The sequence below is a fragment of the Polypterus senegalus genome, chromosome 3 (genome assembly GCF_016835505.1).
Source record: "Polypterus senegalus isolate Bchr_013 chromosome 3, ASM1683550v1, whole genome shotgun sequence".
Classification (NCBI taxonomy): domain Eukaryota; kingdom Metazoa; phylum Chordata; class Cladistia; order Polypteriformes; family Polypteridae; genus Polypterus; species Polypterus senegalus.
Window position 1 is genome coordinate 266,906,756 of NC_053156.1, and position 26,553 is coordinate 266,933,308.

A 26,553-nucleotide genomic window follows, 5' to 3' on the forward strand; every position below is an offset into this window, starting at 1 on the left:
AAATTATTTTTTTTATGCACATCAATCAAAACTCAATATATTACAGAAAGACAAAGCAACAATAGGATTGTAATAATTTTTGCAAATTTGTTCAAAATAAAACATGTTGACACACATATTTAGAAGCTTTGCTAAGACACCTCATTCTATTAATCATCACTGAGATGTTCTTATGCTTTGTTTGCTGTCCTCCATGCGGTCAAAGGAATTGCCTGCAGAGCTTAGAGACAGGATTGCGTCAGAGCACAAATCTGGGAAGGCTAAAAAAAAATCATGCAACATTGAAGGTTTCCAAAAACACAGTTGTTTTCAGAAATCTTAAATGGAGGAAGTTTAAAACAATTATGACTTCCTAGAGCTGGCCACCCAGCCAAACTGAACAATCATGGGAGAAGGGCCGTGGGAAGGGAAATGAACAAGAACCCGATAATCAGCTTTGGAGAACTTATGTGGGAGACGGGAGTAAACTGATAAAGGACAACATCACTGCAACACTCTACCAATGTGGGCTTTATAATGAGCTGTCAGACAGAAGCCTGTCCTTGGTTAAAGACATATAGAAGCCCACTTGGAGTTTGCAAAAAGCTACATCAAGGACTCACAGACTGTGAGAAACAAGGCTCTCTGATCTAAGGAAGCCAAGATTGGCATCATGTCTGAAAGAAACCTGCCACATCTAATCACCTAGACAATTCCCTTTCAACGGTGAAGAACTGTGGTGGCAGCATCACGCTGTGAAGAGATATTCTTAATGAAAACCTGTTCCATAGCACTCTGGACCTCAGACTGGAAGGTTCGCCCTTCACAACAACAATGACCCTAAGCACAAGGCAAAGACAAAACAGGAATTGCTTAGGGAAAACTCTGGGAGTGTCCTTGAATTGCCAAGCCAGAGCCCCAACTTGAACATAATCAAACATCTCTGGAGAGCTCTGAAAACAGCTGCCCACCGACTGTCTCCATCCAACCTGACAGAGCATGAGAAGTTCTGAAGAAAAGAATGGCACAAAAGCCCCCAAATCCAGATGTGCAAAGGTTGTCATTTCATAGCCCAGTGGTTCTCAAACAAAACAAGAATCAAAAATATGAAAAATACATCTATTGAAACCAAAACAAATTAACTTAAACTACTTTCTAAAACTAGAAAAATAAATATAGAGTTAGATAAATGTCGATAAAAGTTAAGTAGGTATAATAAAATATTCATCTATGATATATCATTAATTAAAAAAGAACAAATTGGTATTAGTGGGCTCCTTTCAAAAAAACGTTATTTGCGATTAAAACTGTCATGAAAACTCGGGTGGCAAATACTTAAAGGTCGAGAAACGCTGTCATAGCCAAAAAGTCTCCAGGCTGTGCCAAAGGGCAGTCAACAATGTACTGAGCAGAGGGTCTGAATACTTGCCTCAAGGGGATATTTCAGTGTTTTGTTATTTATAAATTTGCAAATATTTCTAAAATCCTGTTTTTATATTGTCATTTTGGGTTATCGAGTATTGCTTGATGAGGGAAAAAAATGAATTTACAGTAAATGGCTTTAGCACAAGGGTCCAACATAACAAAATCTGAAAAAAGTGAAGGGGTCTCAATACTTTCTTCCTCTTCTGTATTGTACTCTGAGCTATTTCTAGCCCTTTTGAGACCCCAAGCAGTATGATTATTTTTGGGGCCCTCACCTCTGTTTTTTCTGTGAGTTGGGGGGGCTCACACTGGCCATGGGGGGTGCCCAAGCAGTCAGTCAGTATGTTTATCCCAGGAAATAGCCCTTGATGTGCTGTTAATCCTGTTTTTTCATCCAACTGCTGCTTTAAATAAATATTATTTACAAGATGTGGCCTTTTGGCTAATACTGCACTGACATGCTCTGAAACTTTAAGGAAATTTATTGATGTTGTGATGTCCCACCTTCCAACTTTGTTTCACTCTTGTGAATTTCTGGTTGGATTTTCGGGAGAAACGTGAGGTTGCTGCTGATTTCCTGTTTTGTCTGCACATTTAACCATAAACATAATTTTATATAATCATAAAGAGCATAGTAAAAACATTAAAAGTGTATTGTTTCCCCCCCCCAATACAATTCAACCACAAAAATGCCATTTTGGCTGATCAGGTTATTTTTTTTAATTTAATATTATTGACTGAGGTTAAAGGTCAGTATTATATGTCAAAACCCAGAGATTTCAGGTGACATTATTTTCTCAGATGGCTGTTCATGTAAAATTTCCAACTGGGAAACTTGTATTTTCTGTCTGTTTGACAGAACATGAAAACAGCACAAGCACTCAACTATGACAAGATTACAAGGTCAGAAGGACTCCTCAGAAAAGTAGAGCTGCACTCTCATTGCAAATAAAATGCACTGTTCATGGGAAATATTTTGGAACGTTTAACATGAATCATGAGGGGACTATGTAGTAATTCAAATGATTCTTTGACTGAAAGAAATAATCCACCTGCAGTTTCCATTTTATATGTTAATGTTTCTCCATCCATTTACTCATATTTTAGCCTTCTTACCCAGTCATGGCTATAAGGAGCCAGCGCTTACCCCAAAAGTGCACCAACACATCACAGACTCTGTCCCTTTGAAAAATGTATTTCCATATTATATGTGACTATTAAAATTCCTAGTGAAAAATGTAAGACAGGTGCTTTCTAATGTGAGGATTGATGGGATCTCCTATCTGTGCTACATTTGTCATTGTGTAGTATACAGTACTTCTCTGGAGATTATGTTGTGAAGTTAAAAGCACACGTGATTAGTAAAAATGAAAAAATTCAATGTAAAATGTATTGATTGATTGATTAAGATATTTCATCCTCACAATATATTTATCACAAAGGTATGCTATAGTGTTCTACATAGTGGTATGCCCCCCATTTAAATATTAATTGATTGATTTTTTCTTTACAGCATTTGCCCCAGTAATTCTTTGTGTTAAAATTAGGTCATGTTCACAGTAAATGACATGGTGTATTGTCTTCGTAAATATAATACGCTACCATGGCTGTTCGTTTGTCTGTCCAGGATTTTAAATCACCTGTAGCTCGCAATCCGTTTGACCAATTGACCTGAAATATGGTACATATATACTATGTGATGGTTACTATCTGCTTTCGGGGTGATGATTGACCTCCAAAGTTATTCCTCATTTTATTTTTAATTTTATTTTATTGTAGAATCAACTCCCGGCAGTGGCCCACAGGACGGCCGTGTGGCGCATGCGTGTGGGCGCCATTCTCGTCCGTACCCCATTTGTCGTCACTTCCCCTACCTCTTCATATCTTAAATCATTCATGAGGCAGATTGAAGACTTAAGTACCAGCTTAAGTGAAAATTAAGGAAAACGTACTAAGTAATTGCAACACAAACACTGACTTAATCAGTTTTAACGCAAAAGATGACGACAAAATAAGAGAAAAAGCAGGCCGCTAGGGTGGAGAAAAAAAGAGCTGCCCAGGTAGCAGCTAGCACATCATCCTCTGAGCAAACGAATGCTAAACGTACAGAGAAAGAGTCTGAAAACTATGAATGCTCAAGGCAAGTGTATTCACTGCATGTTATGGTGCAGCATGCCATTACTGTTATATAATAAAGTATCAATTACCCTTTCCCCTTTACTGGTTGTCAAATACTCCTCTATATGGTGTGCTGTACTGTAAATTAATACTTTTGTGTGGTCAGCATCTTGACAGGTGCAATAAATAAAATGAGTGGGTTCAAATTTTAGAATGATCAGTTGTAATGTTGTAGTGGACAAAGTGGAGGGTCCAATTCCAGTTTTGGCTCAGCGTGTGATTCCCAGAGGTAGTCGGATATGTCTTTGCTGTTGTCATGTGGGGTGCTGCTGATGTAAAAAATTTTACAAAGGTGTTCATCATGTTAGATACCATCTATCAATATAAAATGTTAAGGGTCTTCCATCTGTCACGCAAAAACTCATAAACACAGGACCTTGACCATTGATCTTGGTCTAAATCAAGAGTTTATGATGTGACACATGTAACACGACCACAGAATTGGAGTTACAGGCTTCTTCGAGCCCCGTAATTGGGCTTTAGGTTCTTTTGACAGCAAGCGGGGGCACGGAGACATCCCATGCCTGAAAGGAAAACAACTGCCATGTAATCACATGACGCTGCCTGTCAGGCACATTGCACAGGCTGATGGATTGTTTTCAATACAAACACATACATAAACTGCGGGATACTTAATACAGGCACAATCCCAACCAGAAAAAGAACTGGCAGCACTGACACTGACATGCATTGCACAAGTGGACTGATAACTGAAAGTCGTAGACTTCGATCACAAAACAAAGCGCAAGATGGGAGGTCAATCACACGACACAAACCCCACAACATACACGACCAAACAATTGGTTCTTATGCCACATTATTTCCAGAAAAGAAAGGCTGTTCAAATTCCCAGCATGTTATAATTAAAAATAAAAAAAGCATGTGGCATATTGGCTTGGGTGCTGTGTTTTTCATGAAGGGCTCTTCCTTGAGGACTGTAGGTTCAGATGTTTATGGTATGAAGCACAGACTAATAAATTAATAATTTTTTAAAGCCGTATTTTGAGAAAAGTGAAAAAGAGATGTCCATTCACTCTGTTGGTTCTGTGAAGATAATCTGCTGTTCTAGGGTGGCTCAGGTGGTCTGTCTACTCAGTATGAAGCAGGCCGACAAAATTACAGGTCAGAATAGTGGGTGACCTCCATTAGACCAACATACAGTAAATAGTGCTGATTTTAATATGCTTTAGGCCCCCACATGAATGGCCAAACAGGGTAAGAATTAAAAGTAAAATATGTGTGTAGTGGCTGCTATTTTGGGACTGATATTTGTTTTGATCCCATTGTTAACAGGGTTTGTTGCAGGCTGCTGTAATCCTGAAAATATCAAAAATGGCTTCAGAGACAGGTTGGGAAAAGGACAGAGAGAAACTACCTCACTATAAATCTGACCACATACTATGAAGTATTCAGTTAATGATGATTATGAGGCATTTTTAGGACTCAGTTAGCACCCATCTTATCAAAATCAATGCAACGCTTTGCAATTCACAATAATTCCACATCCCCCTCCACTCTACTTGGCCCACCCAACTCAACAAACCCGCTGTATATGGCTGTTGCTGATGCTGTTCAAAGAGGCAGACACACAGCACAGCAGGGTCAAGAAACCAAGATCTCTTTCTATTGTTAGTATTGAAAATGACATTTGTTGTTCACATTCTGATCAGAAGAATTTCAAACAGGGTGACTTGGGGGCTCTTCATATTACAGCCTGGCACTCTATGGAATACTCTTGTCAAAATGATAGCTGGTGTCACCTGACAGCGTCTTTAACACATGACCTATGCAAGACAAGTCATAAAGATCACTGTGTTACAGACCGCCTTGTGATAAAGTGGACTGGTAAAGGGTAATGTATTGATGAATGGCATGAATGTGAAAAGTGCAAAACAGTAAAAGAGGGTTGGTGCATGATGAATAGCTCCATAGCTATCAATACTGCAGTAGGAGGGCCTTTAGAATGAATGGCCATATTTGGGAAGGCAGCAGAGTGGCATTTCAGAGACCGCAGAACAGGACACTTCAGAACAATGTGTGTTACAAGGCCTTCTTTCCAGCGAAATGCTTAAAAGTGAAAGATAGCAATGCCCCCAAATGTGTAAGACTGTCAGGCACAAGTTGCTATGGGTTCAAGCTGCCACTTATCAGTTTCACTTTATTTATATGGTACGTTTTCAACAAGTATTGCCACAAGGAACAGTCACTTGTGTGGCAGGACAAGAAGCCATACGCATTTGTGCCTTTGTATGGGATGCTATGTGACTGAAGTTAACAGCGGTATTCTTAGCCCTTTATTTCATTTGGCATCCACGATACAGTTCCTTAAGTCTCATTAGATTGGAAGGCTTATTAACTCAGACTTCTCAGCAAGGCAGAGTGACCCATTTTCTGCATTCACGTGCTCTTAGAGAGACAATAAATTTGAGTTTCTCAGTCAAAAATTCCAGGTGAATTCCCTACAAGCTAGCAGGCACAAGATGGACAATTCAGAAAAAACAAAGCTACGTAAATTGTTTGAGTTGTGACGTTGCATTAAGACCTATCACCTTAGCCAATGTTATAAATTAAAATATACAACCTGATCCGTCAGTAATGCAATTTTTTGGTCGAATTGCATTTGAAGCAAAGTAATACACATTTAATATGTTTAGTTTAATATGAGTTGTAAAAAATACTCAGAAATTATACTTGAGTAAAAGTCAATGTACTTTGACCAATTTTTACCTTCACTGAAGTAAGACATATTTCTCTCTATATATAAAAAAAAATCCTGGAATGGAAAAGCAAGGCGACGATATGTAAAAATGAGACTTGGCGCCAAGAGATTGTCCCATGGTAGTCTCGCGGGGACGTGGAACATAAGATTCTTGCAAGACACGCCCTTCTTATCAAATAAGAGCACAGACAGCACAGCAAAACATTCAGTCATGTAAAGTCACACACCACACAGATTCTGTGCTCTTAGCAAAGAAGAAAGAGCAGCGCGAAGAAAAGAGACCCAAGGCATAATACACATGCAGAGAAAGGTACAGAATATGAAAGCAGTAAAATTCAAAAGTATTGTAGCGTCCCAGCCAAGCTGAAGCCTTTTTTGTTTTAAGTGATAGGGAGGGCAGAGTGCAGCACGGAAGACTGATAGCTGGGTACTGATTGATGTGGTAGGGGGGAGGCAAGACCCATGGGAAGAGAAGTTGGAGAGGGTGCTAGAAAGTTGTGTTTGGGGTTATGTAGTCGGTGATTGTTAAAGTAGAACTTTTGTGACACTTTATTATGTCAGTTGCTACAGTATCAAGAAAAAGATTGTAAAGATTGCATTGACGCAAACAAAAGGAAATTAATCATCAGAACCAGGTGAAACTGAAAAAATAGCAGGACAAAACAAGATCAGAAATGAAAGGTCAAGCCTTTTCGCCTTCGGATCATTCAATGCACAAAACGTGCATGTACACAATAATGGACCATACGCTATGAGAATCTGTGGTCCCGCACAACAGCAACTATTCCAAAGAAGAAAAAAAAGCTTTTAAAATTATATATCCGATTAACCAAACAAAGGGGTTGGCGCTATACACATGAAGAGCAGGTTACAGATTATGAAAGCAGTGGAATTCAAAAGGCTCCAAAAAAAACCTTGGCGCGATACACATGCAGAGAAAGTTAAAGAATATGAAACTAGGAAAGTTAGAAAGTATAAAAAAAAGAAAGTAAAGATCGCACTATCGCAAACAAATGGAAATTACTCAAAAAAGAAAAAATAATCACCACGGACCAGGGGTAACTGAAAAAAAGCAGGAAAGAACAAGGTAAGAAATAAAAGACAGAGTAGAAAACAAAGTAAAATGTCATAAAGAGGTTACAACAAAACAAAGACAGTAAACATCGTATTGGTGCAAACAAAGAGAAATAGAGATCGAACATATGGACATAGGTGATATGTCAGAAGTATGTAAATATTGTAAGGATATGAAGTCAGAGAATTTCACAAACGGGGTTTAACTCACATGCATTTATTGATTACTTTGCAAAAAAAATTATTAACTGCTGATGATGTAGATCGCTTTGCTTGTGCTGAAATTCCAAACAGAGCAACCTATCCTAAATTATGGTACAAAGTCATTAAACACAAGTCTCACGGACCTCATTTAAAAGATTCAGCATATTGGGACACGAAAGATTCCAAATATTCTTTTTATAGAAGTTCTGAAATAAAAGTGAAACTAATGAAATAGCAACAATTCAAAGAAAAAAAATCTTACAAGTGTGTATCCAGAAAACCAAACACTGGGGTTGGTGAGCGAAGCGAGCAGGGGGCAAAGCCCCCTAGTCATTTAAAAAATACTTGAGTAGAAGTAAAAACGTATCTGCTTTCAAAAGTACTGAAATTTCAAAAGTAAAAGTAAAGTAAAAGTGCATTTTATAATAATGAGAAGATGCATGGCTTTGTCTAGAAAGCACAATACATTTATTTTACTTTTAAACAATACACTAAATTTTTGTTATAGAAGTGCATTACAGAATAACAAATCATGCAAATGTCCTCCTGCCTTTGATCAGCGCATAAATGCAGTCACGGTCTCGGTGATGACCTGAAGTGTGGTTACTAGTGAGTGTGGATATGACTTACACTGTGCCTCCCCTATTGGGATACCCGGCAGCAGTTGACAAGGCACCCCTACTACACAAAGAAGAAAAATAAAATCAAATACAAAAACAATAATAAAAAATTAAGTGAACAACTAAAAACCTTATTATTTGAATAGATGTATAAAATAAAAAAAGTGAGTAAAAATCAACACAGATTGGTTTATTATACTTGACTAAAGCAAAGATGGATTTCAGAACATCATTTATTACATTAAATAGTAATAGAACAATTTTGGAATTGTTGTTTATCTTTAACAAGAATTCTCTTAGAAAAGCTGTGTTTTCCTTTTCTCAATTTGATATTTAACTTATGCAAACTATAGAATTAACCACGATTAAACTTGAATAAATTTAAACTTTTATTAAACTCATTAGCATATCCAGATATATATGAGCTGGTTTTCCCAAATATTACTCATATTTTTAATGCACTCCGGCAGACAATTTAACTTCCACTGAATAACATTTTGCCAGACCTATAAGCATTACACCAACTTGCATTAATAATACATTGCAATAAATCAAATTCAATACAACATAAAATGGCAAACACAAATGTTAGAGTCAATGCTGTACTAAGAAATGCTCTGGACATTCTGTTAAATTTAAACACACTATTAAATTGTGTAAAAGACTAATAAAAAGAACAGCTCAGAGGTAATAAAAGACACACGTTTCAGAGAATTATACAATAATTATACAATAAACATAAATATTCAATAAGCAGCAGTTTTGTAGGCAAAAGTACCATGTTAATGACAAACCCTTTTCGAGAGTGTACAGAAGGGCATCTCCAAGTGCTAATTGTCCTGAACCTTGAACGAAATGATCTACTGAAGCAGAAGACCATGCCAGATTCCACACAATTGTAAGCCAAGACCAGGAAGATGGTGGGTAACTTATAATGAAAATGAAAATTTTGCAAAAAGAAGATTGAAAAGATTTCCTACAGCCTGACAAGTCTCAATTTCTTCTTTGACATACGGTTGATAGGGTCAGCATTTGCAGTAAACAGCATGAAGCTATGGATCCATTCAGCACTGTATCAACAGAACAGGCTGGTGGTAGTGATTTCATGAAGTACAGAATATTTTCTACAACTGCAGTTTTGTTTTCAACCTACTGTATTTGGATATCACTTTCATTGCCTTACTGCAAACTTTGGTTAGGAGTATGTCATTTTGCCTCTTCATGGTTTATGTTTAGCCACATTGAATTTCCAAAAGACACCTTTCCCAATTATTTTCATCTGAACTGTCTTCTGAGAAATTTCCAGATCCAAAATGGATGTTATGGTGATACCAAACCCTTAAGAAGGCAATAGTCACTCTTTCCATCAAAAAATGTAAAATAAAAAAAATAAATAACTGTTTTGTGCCTGTGAAATTGAATGCAAAACAAATTTTAGCATCAATTTTGTGAAACTGCATTAAAAATCAACTTGGCTGTTTCACTCATCACTATCTATCATATTTTGTGCTCATAAGAATTACTTATGAACAACCACTTCAGTTGTTTCTCTGAGCCCTCTGACTCTCAGGTCTGAGAAAACCTCCACATACGATATACCGGTTGATGCATCATGATATCTAGTTGAGTAAGATGTCTTGCTTTTTGGGGTTCTTTCCTATTCCTATTTTTGATTCTCTAGACCTGAAAAAAACACTTATATTACAGCCATTTTTGGACTATATGCTGTGCAGGAAATGACACACTTATAATAAACGGTAAACAAATAGATGTCTTCACGTATTTGCCTAATAGCAGTAAAATTAGTGGTTTGCAGCAAAACTCTGTCACTGATCTGTATTACAAACAAGTTGGAAAGAAAATTAACTTGATTCTGGCAGACAGTAGCCAACCTCTTTTCTGTAAACTTCAGCTGCTACCATCAGGCTGCAGATTTAGGGTTCCGAGGGTGAAGAGCAACACATTTAAGTCTTCTATTCCCAGAGCTATAAGCATTTTATATTCTGTTATAGGTAAGGATTCTGCTAAATGCCAAATTCTGAATTATTATTATGTGTACTCTTAAAGGTTATTATTAATCTTTGTATTAATTTTGACTTAAGATACTGTAACTCTAATCAGCAGCTGTTGTGTCTTTCCTTATTTTCTTGTATCTGTTTAACAATGTCTTATGTTTCTGAACAATCCTCCTGCAAACAAATTTCCTTCTGGGATGTACCTAACCTAACCTCGTCATCAAAAATGATCAGAAGCACTTGAAGATGTGCACGCCACATCAACTGATCCCATGGTGGCGCCCCCATATGATATATGAGTGGTGAAGGTTGCTCCTTTTCACAAAACTTGGGGATCAGTAATATAAGCATGTGGAGGGTCGTTTCATGATATTTTGAGGTTGCTGATTACAAGTGATAATATTTTTGTCATTTGATTCTTTATCAGTGCTCCTAGTTCTCTAAGAGCCACTCCTTTCAAACATAAGCATGTGGGATATTGTTTTAGTCTATTTCAAGGACTGTGGTAACAAATAATGATGTTATTTTTGAATTGTGATCCTTTACTAATGATCTAGACCTCCATGATCCTCTACCAAAGGATGGATTATTACAAAGTTTTATCACAATCAAGAAAATTTTGAAGTTACACATTTTAAATTGAAGTACACATTTTAATATTTCAAATGGTTGACATAAATGTTCTTGTTGATTATGTTCTTCTACCTCATGAAGAAAATCATCACATATCTTATGAAACCCAAAGTGTGCTAGGGATGCAAATAGGAATATCATTGTTCTGTGCACATATTACAATAAATCTGAAATAAAAAAATGACTCTAATTTTTTTATTAAAGCAAAGCCTTACACTTTTAAAAAACCAGTGCATTGTGTACTTGCATAAGTGCAATAGAGATAAACCACAGTTAGCATGTGTTAAAAGAGAGAAAACTGAGAATGAGATTAGTAACTTTTATGTTTCTTATTGGTAGACAGTCCATTTTACGATGAGACAATTTAAGGCAGAGGTGCCCACACTTTTTTGGCTTGCAAGCTACTTTTAAAATGACCAGTTCGAAATGATCTACCTACATTAAAAATTTTATATATATATATATATATAAACTGCTCAAAAAAATTAAAGGAACCCTTTGAAAACACATCAGATCTCAATTGGAAAAAGAAATCCTCCTGGATATCTATACTGATACAGACTGGGTAATGTGTTAGGAACGAAAGGATGCCACATCGTTTGATGGAAATGAAAATGATCAACCTACAGAGCCCTGAATTCAAAGACGCCCCAAAAATCAGAGTGAAAAAATTATGTGGCAGGCTAGTCCATTTTGCCAAAATTTAATTGCATCAACTCAAAATTGTATGCAGCACTTTGTATGGCCCCTGTGTTCTTGTATACATGCCTGACAACATCGGTGCATGCTTCTAATGAGATGACAGATGGTGTTGTGGGGGATCTCCTCCCAGATCTGGACCAGGGCTCCTGGACAGTCTGAGGTGCAACCTGGTGGCATTGGATGGACCAAAACATAATGTCCCAGAGGTGTTCTATTGGATTTAGGTCAGGAAAGTGTGGTGGCCAGTCAATGGTATCAATTCCTTCATCCTCCAGGAACTGCCTGCATACTCTCACCACATGAGGCCAGGAATTGTTGTGCACCAGGAGCCAATGTACCAGCATAGGGTCTGACAATGGGTCCAAGGATTTCATCCTGATACCTAATGGCAGCCAAGGTGCCTTTGTCAAGCCTGTAGCGTTCTGTGTGACCCTCCATGGATATGCCTCCCCAGACAATCATTAACCCACCACCAAAATGCTCATGCTGAATGATGTTACAGGCAGCATAATGTTCTCCATGGCTTCTCCAGACCCTTTCACTTCTGTCACATGCTCAGGGTGAACCTGCTCTCATCTGTAAAAAGCACAGGGCACCAGTGGTGCATCTGCCAATTCTGGTATTCTATGGCGAATGCCAATCGAGCTGCATGCTGCTGGGCAGTGAGCTCAGGGCCCATTAGAGGACATGGGGCCCTTGGGTCACCCTCATGAAGTCTTTCTGGTTGTTTGGTCAGAGACATTCACACCAGTGGCCTGCTGGAGGTCATTTTGTAGGGCTCTGGCAGTGCTCATCCTGTTCCTCCTTGCCCAAAGGAGCAGATACTGGTCCTGCCGATGGGTTATGGACCTTCTATGGCCCTCTCCAGCTCTCCTAGAGTAACTGCTTGTCTCCTAGAATCTCCTCCATGCCCTTGAGACTGTGCAGGAGACACAGCAAACCTTTGGCAATGACACGTATTCATGTGCCATCCTGGAGAAGTTGGACTACCTGTGCAACCTCTGTAGGGTCCAGGTATCGCCTCATGCTACCAGTAGTGACACTGACTGTAGCCAAATGCAAAACTAGTGAAGAAACAGTCAGAAAAGATGAGGAGGGAAAAATGTCAGTGGCCTCTGTGGTGTTATGGGTCCACAGCTCGTGGAGAAAAGGCCATTGATTTTAAATAAATAATCATCGCACCCGAGGCGGCTTCGTGAGGGGGGGTTGTTATGCGAGCAGCGGGGCAGTCGTCGATGTGGGCGTTTCTCACCGTGTGCACAGGTGAGGAACTGCCCACATTCGTGATTGCTCCCGTGGCTAATGCTGCAGCTGTGATGGCCCCTCACGTTTTTAAAAGAAGCGCGAGTCGGTTTTAGGGGGAGACAAAGAAACGATCGGGGAGAGAAAGAAAACGATCGGAGAAAGGAAAGGAGAGGACGGAGGTTACCGGGAGCAGGAGAGGAAGCAGGTCGGTGAGAGGGAGAGAGCGCAAGAGCGGCGGACGTGCGGCGAATGGCGCCGTGGACAGCTGCATGGAAGCTGGGTGTTAGGCCGACACCCAGGTGTTTGTGTAGATGTCGCTCCCGCTGAGCGAGCAGGTAGCGGGAGTGACCAAGGTGAAAGCGACGAGCCGCAGAAGGCCGCAGAAAGGCAGCGGAAGTCAGGAGGCTTGGAGTGGCAGTCCTTGGTGTGAGCGTCCTGGAGACCAAGGAGTCCAAGTCTCGAGGCTGGGATGAGAGCCAAACCGAAGCCAGGGATCGGGAGGTCTCCAGTCTTGCGTGTGTTTGAGGAGGGCAGCTGTAGAGAGCGTCTTGCCTGCTGCTTGGCCCATACGGGATAAGCAGGTGAGACGCTAACAGAAGAGCACCAGATTTGTTTGTTGGGTTTTAAGACTGCTTCCTAAAAGATTTTAACCTCTCGTTTTTAAGGATTGTTTTTTCTATTTATTGGTTTTACTCCACGTTCTTTTTATGGATTATTTATTTAATGAACTTGGAGTACTGCACTATTTATGGAACACTGTTTTTGTTGACTGTTTTAATAAAAGCACTTTTGTACTTTCAACCATCCCCTTGCTCAGATGCTCAATTTGCCTCCATTGACTGGCTCACTCGGTTTCATTATCGACGGTGTTGGGTTCAAGGGTTCCCAAACAGCCATGGGAGCGTGGAGCCAGAACCCACATCGTCACAGCCTCCACCTGTTAAACCATTCCTGTTTTGGGGGTCATCTCATTGTTGCCCCTCTAGTGCATCTGTTGTTATTTTCATTAACACCACAGCAGCTGAAACTGATTAACAACCCCCTCTGCTACTTAACTGACCAGATTAATATCCCATAAGTTTCATTGACTTTATGCTATACTCTGATTAAAAAGTGTTCCTTTAATTCTTTTGAGCAGTATATATATACAGTATATATATATATATATATACACACACACACTGATTATGCTTTATACATAAAATATATGTTGCTGTACCTTGCATAACTGAATAACCTTTATTACACGATAACAATTCAATACATTTGTGGACACTACAGTATCTGGATTTAATAATCTTCATGTGGTAAAAGGCTGACTCGCATAAATAAGTGGAGCCGAAAAATTCAGTCAAGGAGCTTTTGAATTCAGCCGAGTGAAAAATGACGGCTGTCCGATTAACTGCGATTTTAGTTCCCTCTCGTTTCTCTTTCTCAGATCGCTTTTTGGAAGGAAGTCAATTTCGTGGTTTTTTTTGAACAGTTCAAAAGTGTCTTTCCACATTTTCCTTCTTTGGAACAGCAATGATACATTGACAATCAGACAAACGCACTTCGATTGTGACATTGTGAGAGAAAAAAACCCTCTTCTAATTCCACATAAAGCCCATACCCTTCCCAAACATTTTTTTTTAAATCCCTTCTTTAGTCGATATAAATTGAAAGGTTAACTAGATCACAGCCGGAGTTTTGCAGTAGCTCTCGCGTTTGATCGTGCATGCGGGATGATCAGCGTGTTAGAAGAAAGGTGATCTCAGACTGGCCGCCCTGTATGTCAATCAAGTGGCAAATGCCATAGGAAGGATAGATGATAGACTAACGTTTAAAAAAAAAATTTTTTGAATGCAACGCGATCTACCTGCACTACTTTTGCGATCTACCAGTCGATCGCGATCGACGCATTGGGCACCCCTGATTTAAGGCTTTGATGCCAATAGTGTGTTGTGATTTGTAGCAATTTTATATCAGTAGAATGGCGTCACTGGCTCTGTCTCCTGTAATAACACTAACTCCTGCAGCAATATGTATGAACTCTTCCCCACACCTAAAATCCATGAGGTCTGCCTACCAGTCTAATTGATAACTTTAAATTTGTTTTTCCTATGAATGTACACAAGCTGATAGTCTGGCACCTTATCCTGTGTTGGTCTCTATCTTCACCCTGATACTGCTGGGACAGGCACCTTCTCCAGGTGACACTTGGATACGTGGGTTAGAAAAAGGATGAATGAATGGATGAACAATATAACAGGGTATTTTAAATTTCTTACATAAAAGATCAATAAACTTAATAAAACAGAGCACCTCAATTGGAAGCCTAGATTTATCTGGAATTCTGTTGTAATCTGTCACAAACTCTTCTTGTGATCACCTAAATTAAGACATTTTCAATAATATTATAAAAATGTATATCACCCAAACAAATGTTTAAATAGTGCTTTTCATAGCAGAATATCTTTAATTTGTCTTAAATGTAATTAACCATTGTGGAGAAGAGTGGCTTGTAAAGTCCAAAAAAGTAATTGGTGAGCCAAGTGGTCCACTGCATTTAATTGTAGAGCAGCACAAAAGCTATTGAGTTTTAAAGAAATAAACAGGCTCACAAATGCACAAGAACACAAAGCATGCAAATAATCAATGCTACTTATATCAGCAAGTCTGACTGGGAGCTCCATCCTGTTGTAGGTTTGAGTCACAAGTGAGACGCCTCCTTCTGGGAACAGACTATATGCTTCAGCCCGGATGGGGCGGGGCCTATGAAAGTCATGGGGGAGTGGCCAGTCTGTCTCCTGGGCTGTCTTCTCTGAACTGTGGAGGGAACAGACAAGACATTTAACAACAGCAACCACTCTCACCTTGGGGTAGTACTGCATACTTGAGCAGAGTTGGCAAGGTGGTCCTCAGACGCACATGCACACCATGTAATTTAGTTTCAATCCTTGCATGCATTTTTGAGTAACCAGAAATCTGTACTTTCATCTCACGGTAGTTTAAAATGTACACAACAGCATAATATAAAGCAGTGCAAAATAACATAGTAGAATAGAAGATAACAAGAAAATGTCCTGGGATTACCATCAAGTCAATGTACACTGGATTTAATTGACAGAGTGAAGTCAAGAATATGTTGGTCAGAAACTGGCAGGTATGAAGCTTGATGCAACTTATCGACTTATGCACTCAAATGAAACATATCCCTTGAGTGGCAGATTGTTTATTGCAGCAAATGTCAACTCATTTTTGAGCACATTGTTGATTTTTTACTTATTTATTTAAAATTTCCTTGCCACAAAAGGGACAAAGCTGAGACAAGGCCAGACAGCTAACACTGGAATAAGCCTTTGGATTCGTTTTTGAATTCAAGATATAAAGACTGACGCTTCTCCAGGGAAACATGAGAGGATAAATAGTAGCAGCCCAGAGAGCAATAAAGTAAGAGGTCGTGCGCAGAATAGAATTCAGGAACAAATCACCACGTTTCATTCCTGGAGAAAAAAAGAAGGCTCTCCCATGAAAGTAATAAAAGCTTACAGTGTATTCCTTTCAACTCCACAGAATCTCTACAGACTGCTAACATTTTATCTGTCTGTTTTGTTTTTGGGATCATTTGTTTGTTTTTAAAGAAAATTAATTTGAAACGCAGAAATTACATGGAAACATTACTAAAAGTTACAGCCCATAGATCTTTAAATTTCCATGGATATGTTCAATCACTGATGGGTTCTAAATGTTCTGTAAAAATGTGAGTAATTTTTTTCTGGTGTGCTTAGTGTTTATCTCCTCAGAAGAAACAGTAAATACTTATCACTATTTAAACATTTAAATTTAAATCGAGTGAATCCTACAATTAGAAGGAAGGGCCATCTGATAGGAGAGTAGACCCACCATTTTGCGAGTAACATATGGACCAAAGTATCTAGGAGCCATTTTACGGGATGGGACTCCCGTCCCATCAGCCACACCTACTGTCCTACCCGAAAGTCAGAGGGCAGTTTACTTTTACAGTCCACAAACTGTTTGATAGGAATTCCCAACATCTTTAAATTCCTCCACTCTACAGGTAGATCCCAGGCAGTGATAAGACATTCTGAAACACTGATAACTAATGAAGTAGGATTAGACAGATACCTAAATAAACATCAAAAAGGGGAAAAAAACAACAGTTGGTTGAAAAAAATATGTTGTGAATGAATTCTGCCAGAGATAGCACATCCGTCCAATTGACATGAATTGAAAACACATTGAAGATAATTCTCTAGGTCTTAACTGACCCTTTCTGTTTGGCCATTAGGCTCAGAATGGTATCTTTGATGTTTATCTCCTCAGAAGGTACAGCAAATGCTTATCACTGTTTAAACATTTAAAGTTATCCCCATCAACCCATCAGTATGTGGTCCTACCTCTCAATGGTACTGTTTGTTAGCAAGGATGACAATGTCCTTTTCATATAGCACACATGGTCACCCACCTGAGCATGGCTTAGTCAAAAGAACCACCAAGATACGGGGCCACCAATACTTCACCAAATGCTATTTATTATCCTTAATACAACGCAAAAGAGTTAAGGGAAGAAGAACATTCCATTCAACTCCAACCCAGTCCACCACATTTAAATGAACTGCAAGGAACTCACTTTCTCAGCCTACATTTAGGGTCAAACGTGGGGCGGGCATTTCCCTGTAGTGAGGTATTGGTGGCTCTTCCCCTTGGTGGTTCACTGACAAAGTACCAAGAACACAGGAGAATCAATTTAAGTACATAGAAACTACATTATAGCTGCGTTTTCCCAAAATTACCAAAGTTCTGCAGCTTCAACTCAAAAAAATGGGATTCAACAAAAGCCTGACGCGCAGAAATGACTCCACAGACAAAATATCTTGGTTTTTGAAAGTTTGGTTAAGTTTTGAAGTAAAACAGTTCACACAAAAAAAGGAAAATTAAAATAACAAAAAAGGAAAAGTTAATGTTAAGAAAAGTTCAATTCTAAGCTTATTCTTGTTACATCTCAAATCGTTAATTCTTACTTAACATTTCTGAACCATTTCAAAACGGTCAGAAAACTGTATGCTTATCCCATTTCTAAGCTTAAAATGGGTCTTTCAAGTCTCTCTTTACTGAGACCTGTTCCAAACAAACTGAGCTTATTATCACACTGTTATTCAGTTATAGTAAGAAGGTTCTATCTCTTGTTAACTATAGGGGGAAAAGACTATACCATAAGTTATGACTATGAAAAGAATTTATATTCTATTCAAATTAAGCAAACATTAATATGAGTTTAACTCAAAACTTTAACTTTCTAAGATTGGCTCTTACATACATAATAAATAAAACAGACATAAAATACACAGAAAAAGAACAAAAATAAATAACACTATTAATACAATCAATAATTAATCAAAGAATCAAAAATGAACAAAACAGACCTAAAAAAGGAATTTATGCATATGCCAGAGGTGAACCTCTAGATGCACGTAGATTCAGTTGATCTGATTTGGTAACGGCAGCCATTTTGTGCCTAGCAATGCAACCCTGTTGGCTCCATGTGACGTCGGGAAGTCGCGCATTATGAGATTACAACCTGGAAGGTATTTAAGGCAGCAACATGCTCCTTCTTGTGTCCAAAATATGTTAAACATATTTTTTGTGGTGCTACTAAACATTTTCACCAAGGTTTTAGGGCTATGACTCTTTTTTGCTAAGAATTTTAAATTTGATTTGGGTTATTATTTTCGGCTTTAATATCCTGGTTCATTTGTTTGTTCTTTTCTTGCTTCTGATTTTTGCCTGATTACAGGTTTCTGATTTAGACCTTCCATTTACTTGTCCTTTTAAACAAAATGACTTTTTAGTCTTAAGTTCTGTTTACTTTTGCTCTGTTCATATCTTGGGGCATTCTAAAGGATTTTTGGCTTTTTTTTATGTTACTTTTTGAGCTTTTATGTTTTCTCCGTTTGCCTTCTGACATTTATCGCTTCACTCATTGATAATACCATTGAGTGAGCGGTGGGTGACACAGCACAGTCCTAATGTCCCTAGACCCATGGACTGACATTTGTGATATCACAGACACCATATTTGTTTAAGCATATGGGTTTTCCCAATTTGTCGTCACATTTTTGATACCTCTTTTGCTTTGTTTTTTGCATTGGTTCTCAGAAAAAAATGTAACATTTTTTCAGGGAAAGAAAAGAAAAAGCACTATTTATGTTTGCTAAAATTAAAAGATCTGTCTGGGCCTTTTTTGACAGCTTTTTTGTTTTTTTATGTTGTCATTGTGCTTTTTGATGCCCTAGTCCCAGAAAGCTATTTACTATGCTACTTAGTGCATAGTGGCTGCCAAAAAATATCTTAATGCACAAAATTAACCAAGTTAATCTTTACACTAATTCTTTGCATTTATATAATAATAATTTGCATTTATATAGTGCTTTTCTCACTACTCAAAGCGCTCAGCAATTGCAGGTTAAGGGCCTTGCTCAAGGGCCCAACAGAGCAGAGTCCCCTTCCGATTGCCAGTGCAGATTTCTAGCCTCAGAGCCACCACTCTGCTCAATGACGGAGAAACATAGAAAACAGCTGTTTAAAATATGAGGTGAGACACAAAAATAACTGGAATGGTAAAATAATATATATATATTTATTGATGAATTACAGCATTCTAAACACTGTCACCTTCTATATACTCCCCCTCCCGATCTCTACGTCGCTCCATACGTATCTTCCATTGATTGAAACAGTACTGGAAATTTTCTTGCTTAAGGGCTCTTCAACAGGCTTGTCATTCCGTCTTCAATTCATCCATTGAAGAAAAATGTGTTCCCTTCAGGTCACTTTTGATTTTCGGGAACAAGTAAAAATCACAGTGAGCTAAATCAGGAAAATAGGGAGAATGATTAAGGACAGGAATGTTTTTGTAAGTCAAAAACTACGTTACAGATAAAGAGAAAATTCGCAAGAAATCTGATGTTGATTTGCTGTTCGCTTTTTCACCCGACATTGTCGCGGCAACTCATGTAGCGATTGTTGTGCAAATGCTGAGTAGGCTATTCACAGGATATACCTAGCCGGCCGGTGGTTATAGAGGGCATGTAGGAGGGGATATAGTTCTATAAGTCACGTCCAGCCAACCTCCAGACGGTTTTCCAGGAAAGATCCCAGCCCAGTCTGGTTATTTTTGTGTTTCACGTTGTAACTCTTCCAACATTAGCCTAAAATGGGGCTAAAATCAAGAAGCCCTTGTTATATTAACATATTGTTATACGGATACTTTTGTGTATTTATTTTTTTTTTGATGATTTATTTTTTGAGGATTCAGAGTCTGTAGTCTTTTCTTTTTAGTTTAACCTAATTTGACAAAGTCATTTTTTTATTTACATGGCACTGTTTTGGAGGCATCATGTGGCTGAGTTTATTGCATAGATGATATCACACAAATGCTATATATAGTATATAAACACAACTGTCACACTATGCACTATCCTTTGATGGATAAAATTGCTGTGAAAACTCTTTAATATCGTTGTTAGTTTCTTAATTCAAAATATCTTATACGGTGTACCATAAGGATCTATTCTGGGTCTGTTACTTTTTTCAATTTGCATGCTTCCATTAGGTCAGACTATCTCAAAGCACAAGGGGTGCTACCACAGCAATGCAGATGACACACAGCTTTATTTATCCGTACTGACCCCTACTCTCTCTTCTGTTTCTTTTTCCGGTTTCTTTGTGGTGGTGGTGCAGGCCACAACCTACTCAAAGCTTCATGATGCTCCAACAATGATGGACGGATTAAAAGGCAGAATTCTACGTGACCATCTTCATCAAGCCTTTCCATGAGAACCCTAACTACAAAGAGGACTGTTTCATTTATGTTAGGTAGAATGCCCAGAGGGGACTGGGCGGTCTCATGGTCTGGAATCCCTACAGATTTTATTTTTTCTCCAGCCGTCTGGAGTTTTTTTGTTTTTTCTGTCCCCCCTGGCCATTGAACCTTACTCTTATTCGATGTTAATTAATGTTGATTTATTTTGTTTTATTATTGTGTCTTTTATTTTTCTATTCTTTAATATGTAAAGCACTTTGAGATACTGTTTGTATGAAAATGTGCTATATAAATAAATGTTGTTGTTGTTATTTATCGCGAGCACCTGATGACCTTGATGTTCTTGGCTCTCTGATCCATCCAATGTCTTAGTAGTATTTGCGATTGGATGAGTAGTAACTTTCTCAAAGTAAATCAGAAAAAAACAGATATCTTAGTAATTGACAAACATGGAAATATTGAGGGTATTAGAAGTAAATTTAATGTTAAATGTGAAGGCAGAGGTAAATAATTTAAACCTAAACTTTAAATCACATATTAATAACATTACTAGGACTGCATTTTTTAACTTAAGCAATATAGCAAAAGTTAGACCTCTCTTAACTTTACAAGACACTGAAAAATTAGTTCACGCTTTTGTTTTTAGTTGACTAGATTACGGTAATAAACTTCTAACAGGACTACCTGAGAAAGACATCAATCAGTTGAAATTAGTGCAGAATGCAGCAGCAAAACTTTTAATTATAAAAAGAAAATTTGAGCACATCTCACCGGTTTTAGTGCCGTTACATTGGTTACCCAGGTCATTCAGAATTGACTTTAAAATACTACTAGTGGTTTACAAAGCCTTAAATACTCTTGCTCTGTCCTATATTTTGGAATGCCTGTCCCTACACTCCAGGTCGTAACCTCACATCTTCAAATGGATTTCTGCTTATAATACCAAGAACCAAGCTTAAAAGAAGTGGTAATGCGGCCTTTTGCTGTTTTGCACTTAAAATCTGGAATACTTTACCAATAATAATTCACAACACTAATACTGGGGAATGTTTTAAAGAAATGTTAAAAGCCTGATATTTTAATTTGGCTTTTTTTGTAGCTACACTGTACCACCACCACCTGATCAATGCATCATGCAGCCCCCTGAGATGATGGAATGCAGGCAGTTGTCCCAGATGTTCGCAAGACTAACTTTATCAAATCCTGTCATGTGAACCCAGAAAATAAATAAATGTTCTTAATTCATTCCTATGTCAGGTAGAATGCCTAGTGTCGGCTGGCTGGTCTTTTGGTCTTGGAACCCCTGCAGATTTTGTTTTTTCCTGATTTCCCAGCCATCTGACCTTACCTTTTGTTTTTTGTTACTTATTCTTTAATATTATTTCCTTATTTTATTTTTTTTATGTCATGTAAAATACTTTAAGCTAAATTATTTGTATGAAAATGTGCTATATAAATACATTTTGTTGTTGTTAATTCAAGTAGGCCAAGAGCTAAGTTTATTTCTTCTGTTTCTTTTTCCCCTGACTGTTGATTTACACCCTTTCCATTTTGTTTTGGTTCCTAACTTTTCTAATACTTTTGTTTTGACCTCTGGATTCATCTGACTACATTTTGTTTTTTGATCGACCATCCCTTGGTGTTTTTCACTGTCTCACATTAATCTTCCGATGCGCTTTGTTTTGCAACACCCCTGTAATAAGCCAGCAATGATTTGATTCGCCTACCTGACCGTTCACAGGCAGACAGAGCACCCATTAGGAAATAGGCAGGATTTCAACCCTGGCTCAGATGTGTTTTCTTGATATTTATTATTTTGGTGTCTGTTAAACATTATTATGTACATTTTGTTACTGATATTTTGGTTTTCATTTTTAAATATTATTAATTTGTAAGTGTAGTTTTTTATGTTATACATTTATCTTATATGTCTAATTTACCTATTTGCTCTTTATGTCATGTGCCTTTTGCATTTCAGGTTGAGCCTAAAGAGATTGAAACACCTTGAAAAGCTACAACTGTGGGATTGCACCCAGACTTAGGCTAGCTTAGCCTTATATAAGTGCTAAGGCTTTGACATTTGGTTAAACTTCTGGTTTTCGGCTTTCATTTGCCTTCAAATTAAAAAAGACTTTTATTTTTGATACTTGTAAAATTTCTCCTTGCCTTCCAATTAAGACTTGAGTTTTAGTGGAATCTCTTGAGGTGTTTCAAGGAATCTCTTGGTCACATTTGATTTTATACTTGATATGTTTTTATAATAAATAATGCCATGTATTTTTGACATGACTCCGGCCATTTTGAATGTTATCTGCTGACTGCTGCTATGCTTTTGCTAGATAAGGTAAACTGGAAGTAACCATGTCAAAGGAATAAATGTGAAACCGCATACTTTCTGTTCATTTCTGTTGTTACTGAATTCTTGGTTATGAATATTTTTGCCTTGATAGCGGGTTGGATAATGGATGGATGGATGGATGGATTTTGACTATAAGACATGACATATGATTGGACTCTGTTTACTGTATGTGTTCCTTTTTACTTTTGGTTATTGAACTTTCCCACACTTTTTCCGGACTACAATTGTGATACCACAAGCACTGTTTGCTTAATATTAGGTCTGTTGTGTTCTAACTGTTTGCTTGAAATTTTTGTCTTTTTCTGATTTCCTGATTCCAGTTTGACTCAAAGCTGCTGCCATCCTGTGCAGTCAATAAAATTGTTATCTTTGTAGGATCAATAATTAATATTTTATGAATAATTTTATAATCCAGAAATCTTTATCTCTATGGAATTTTCATTTTTCAAGCTTAACAAACAATTGATTACTCCTAAGTCATTTTAATACATGTAGGCTTATAGTTCTTTTGAAAAAAAAAAAAAAAGAATGTCATTAATGTAAAACAATATGGAATTGATCAGTACATCACAAAAAATATCACTAATAATTGATATTGCATTATGTGATATTTATAAAGTCTCTTTGTATTCAATGCTGTTTTGTCTTCATCGCTAGGGTGGCCAGTTGTCTGACTTTGGGCCAGACAGTATGGCTTTTGAGTACACTCTCCTTTATCTGGTACCATCTTGAGCAGGATGTTGATTTGTCCTCTGGAGGGTTTGTTAGGTTTCCAAACACCAGAATTAACTGTGTAAGACAGCATAAATGAATGCCAGCAATAGCAATAGAGTACACAATTTACGCTGCATGCAGGGAACATCGTAGCCTCCTTAGTCTCTGCCATAAACATTCTAAGACAAGCTCAAAGCAGATAAGTCTCCAAAGCTACAGTGAGCTGTGGAGAATGATTCATGTTTTTGCTCTTGCTTAAATTAAACTTCTTGTAGTGATCACTGGTCACCAAATTATTTCGGTTGACACATTTGCCAATAGAAATTTCACCGATGAGACAACGCAACGAGTTCCCCTGAGTCATCGCTGAAGTGCAGTATGCTAACAACAAGTTCCACATGCTCTGTTCTCATTGTGCAAGGTAACATATGTTTTTGTTGGATGTATTCGCATAAAATTAAATATTTTTTTTTTGATCCAAGCGCTATACTGTACATCACCATAAATAAATGCTGAACAGAAAAAATACCCTTAAACATGAATGAGTCAAAAATTTGGTTATATTACTAAAACTACAAAAGATGACATTCATGTTTTTTGTACTCTGTGCCTTTATGATTTGGTGATAGACATTAAGGAAGAAGGTGCAATCGAATTATACGCTGCCACTTCTAACCATTCATTCCTGACAGTCCATGGTAATTAGGCAACTTCCTTTACTATGTGCCTGATGTGTATATACACTCACCTAAAGGATTATTAGGAACACCATACTAATACGGTGTTTGACCCCCTTTCGCCTTCAGAACTGCCTTAATTCTACGTGGCATTGATTCAACAAGGTGCTGAAAGCATTCTTTAGAAATGTTGGCCCATATTGATAGGATAGCATCTTGCAGTTGATGGAGATTTGTGGGATGCACATCCAGGGCACGAAGCTCCCGTTCCACCACATCCCAAAGATGCTCTATTGGGTTGAGATCTGGTGACTGTGGAGGCCATTTTAGTACAGTGAACTCATTGTCATGTTCAAGAAACCAGTTTGAAATGATTCGAGTTTTGTGACATGGTGCATTATCCTGCTGGAAGTAGCCATCAGAGGATGGGTACATGGTGGTTATGAAGGGATGGACATGGTCAGAAACAATGCTCAGGTAGCCCGTGGCATTTAAACGATGCCCAGTTGGCACTAAGGGGCCAAAAGTGTGCCAAGAAAACATCCCCCACACCATTACACCACCACCACCAGCCTGCACAGTGGTAACAAGGCATGATGGATCCATGTTCTCATTCTGTTTACGCCAAATTCTGACTCTACCATTTGAATGTCTCAACAGAAATCGAGACTCATCAGACCAAGCAACATTTTTCCAGTCTTCAACTGTCCAATTTTGGTGAGCTCGTGCAAATTGTAGCCTCTTTTTCCTATTTGTAGTGGAGATGAGTGGTACCCGGTGGGGTCTTCTGCTGTTGTAGCCCATCCACCTCAAGGTTGTGCGTGTTGTGGCTTCACAAATGCTTTGCTGCATACCTCGGTTGTAACGAGAGGTTATTTCAGTCAAAGTTGCTCTTCTATCAGCTTGAATCAGTCGGCCCATTCTCCTCTGACCTCTAACATCAACAAGGCATTTTCGCCCACAGGACTGCCGCATACTGGATGTTTTTCCCTTTTCACACCATTCTTTGTAAACCCTAGGAATGGTTGTGCGTGAAAATCCCAGTAACTGAGCAGATTGTGAAATACTCAGACCAGCCCGTCTGGCACCAACAACCATGCCACGCTCAAAATTGCTTAAATCACCTTTCTTTCCCATTCTGACATTCGGTTTGGAGTTCAGGAAATTGTCTTGACCAGGACCACACCCCTAAATGCATTAAAGCAACTGCCATGTGATTGGTTGATTAGATAATTGCATTAATGAGAAATTGAACAGGTGTTGCTAATAATCCTTTAGGTGAGTGTATATATATATATATATATATAGAGTAAGCAAAAAATATTATGTTATAATGTTCATTAATCAAATAACTAAAGTTATCTATATGCATTGCTTATATTTACTATTTAAATCCAATTAGCAGCTAGCTGATTTCTTCATATTTTTCGTGTTTTTGGTTTGCCAAATCAAAAAGTTATTCTAGGAATCTTTCTAAAAATTTCATATGATTTGCTTTTATGTGCACATTTGGTTTTCCATTTAGAGCCATTGACAATAGACCTATTTGTTACAGAGAAAGAGTAGCTGCTACTCACAAGCTATGAAAGTGGACACCATGTTGAAGAACCCTTAATGGTCTACTCAGTCATTTATAGGCAGAGTGTTTAAATGGTATCCAAAGAATGCCTTTTGATTAGTAAGGATGCTGTGGTGAGGATTCCCTTAAGGATTTGATGTTTTATCTGTTAAGTTGTATCAATTCATTGATGGCTTCCCCAGTATCGCCCTGGAGAGTTTTCAGTGGTCCTCACATAATGTTCTGTGGTTAACATGCCAAAAGCACTTTCATTTATTTTCCTTGAAGACTGTCAATGTAGTCCCCACAAAATTCTGCATCATCTGGGAAGATTGAGGTAATGAGAATTGCTGGACAGTTTTGTTCATCGTAGAATGTCTGTTTGAAGGCTGCAGTATGTCTCATTGGCCAAAGAAAGTGTATAGCCGAATCAAATCTTTATAACATTTTATCTATTGAGAACAGCTGTTTTGATATTTGCAGTTATTTGTCATTATTTGAATTATAGAAACCTGTCATTGCATTTTATAATCTAATTGAAAGCAGTTTCATTGGCAAATTCCCTCAGTTTTAACTGATCAATAGATAATTATCCATATCTCTAATATGAATTTGGAATCTCCAAT